We start from the raw sequence: 2,189 nt of genomic DNA on the forward strand, positions 1-2,189 counted from the left end.
CCATCCATCCATCCATCCATCCATCCATCCATCCATCCATCCATCCATCCATCCATCCATCCATCCATCCATCCATCCATCCAGTTTTTGCCTGACTTCATCCCTGCTGGGGTCGTGAGGGGTGCTGGTGCCCCCCAGCTGTCAGTGGGCGAGATGCAGGGTACACCTGGGCAGCCAAACACTGATCATCTTCATGCCACACATTGTTGATGCAATTATTCATGTAATAGGAATCATGACCAAATATTAAATGTGCACGCTGTGTAAAACATAAATATCCAATTCAATATGCTGACACTTCAATATCAAAAGTCCTCAATCATGGTATGGCTATATGGTTTTCCCTGTTGATTTTTCTGCTACACTTTATCCTTCCATCAAACTTTTCATTAGTGCACTGTGGGAACAGGATTGAACATTTGTCAGTTTGGTAATATTCCCCAGGACATTTAGTTCATAAGGTTTCTATAAAATAAAGCTGTATTTCTAAAAAAAAAAAAAAAAAAAGGGAAAAAAGATTAATGGACAAAAATACACAACTGAAATTCCTCCCTCTTTGTATAACAAATCCTCAAAATTCATATGAAATTCACTTCCTAAAACACATTAGTGAAATGAATTAGTTTTTGAAACACTGAGATGTGCCTGTGCTTCCCTTCTTAAAGAAAATCAGTTCATTATAAAAGCATATTGGTTAATTATTTATCAAACTTTCTCAGCTTGGATCTGGTAAAGACAGACAGTGAGGCCTTTGTGTATGACAGAGTGTGAATTGATCCTGCGGTTCATTTTTTTTGTGTGCAGAACCCTTTCATGTGTGGCCTTTGCCTTGTCAAGGTGCTAAAGCGTCACAGCAGAGCAAACCGCTGATACCACTGAGGGTGCTAAGAGGGCAACGCGTTGGTCTGGGGTGGCCAGTGTCGATCAATAGCGGCGAGTGTGACCAGTGGCATCGCAGCCAGCAGGAATCCGGATCAATAGAGGTGACTAAGGAAGTTTCAGAAGCACAAGATAAGAGAAAAAAAAAATCCTGAAACTCATCCTGAGGTGTGCTGGGGGGGCGGGGATCATAAGACCAGTTAGATATTGGACTTTTTACAGTTTGTCCCTCTTGCTGTGAAATAGTGCACCATGATTTCTGGAGATTACAGAACAAATACTCCCAAACTCATGGTTGGAACTTCCTCATAGGCGCTGCAACTTCTCCTTTAATGCAATGCGGTTAAAAGCTCCTTAAAACTGTTATCCCACATCAGCTTTGATCTCTAAGCATCTTTTCAAGAAGCAAAGTTTTACTGAGCAAAACTACAGCTAAAACTGCAGAGATTTTAAATGCACACACTGGATTTTGTACTTAACCGGGTTTATTTTGCATTAAAGGCTGTCGATTATTGCGCTGAAGTGAAAGATATCACTAAGGAATGCACCTTTTTGTTGTTTTCACACAGCTGTGGTTTTATTGAGGAAATGCACTGTGTGTGTGAGTGCTTCCTCCCTGAGTTGTTCCTTTTACAACAGTACAGGAACAAGAACCAACCTATCATAATTTAGATTCATACATATTTTCTTTATTTTTTTTTTAGGTTGAATACAAACCTTTTTAGACTCTAATCTCTGTTTTATTTGTCTCCTTGCAAAGACTCACTCAAAAATGACTCTCAGGCAGATGGAAGGGTGTTGAGTTTGCAGCTCAGTTAAATTGAAGAGAAAAATTGTACTCAGGTGTGAAGATTTAGCTTTCACCTTTAAAAAAAATAGGAACAAGATAAGGGCTGACAATTGCAGGTTTTACTCTAGAATATCTAGCGTGAAAGGGTATAGTGCTGAGAAAAACAGCTTGCCCTCTAACAGACTGTTTCAGTTTTAGGCAGGCTGAAAGGTTTTACATCAGAATTCAATATCAGACAAGGATAACCTGAATAAATCTTAAAAGATGTTTTTTAAATAATTATATAATTTATTAAAGGAAAAAAAATACATTCAAACCAATTTGATCCTACACCAAAAATATATTTTCCTCAAAATGATTTTAATTGATTAATTAATTCAATTTACAAAAGAAGCTCCAAAGCCTTTATTATGTTATTTCAAGCTTTTGTTTTTTATCCATTCAGGGTTAGATATGTAGTGGTGCTTTAGATCATTATTTCCTTAAGGATTTCTGGTAAATGGGAGATCTTATAGAAAAT

This window comes from Cyprinodon variegatus, unplaced genomic scaffold (assembly GCF_000732505.1).
Source record: "Cyprinodon variegatus isolate N-32 unplaced genomic scaffold, C_variegatus-1.0 Scaffold123, whole genome shotgun sequence".
Lineage (NCBI taxonomy): Eukaryota > Metazoa > Chordata > Actinopteri > Cyprinodontiformes > Cyprinodontidae > Cyprinodon > Cyprinodon variegatus.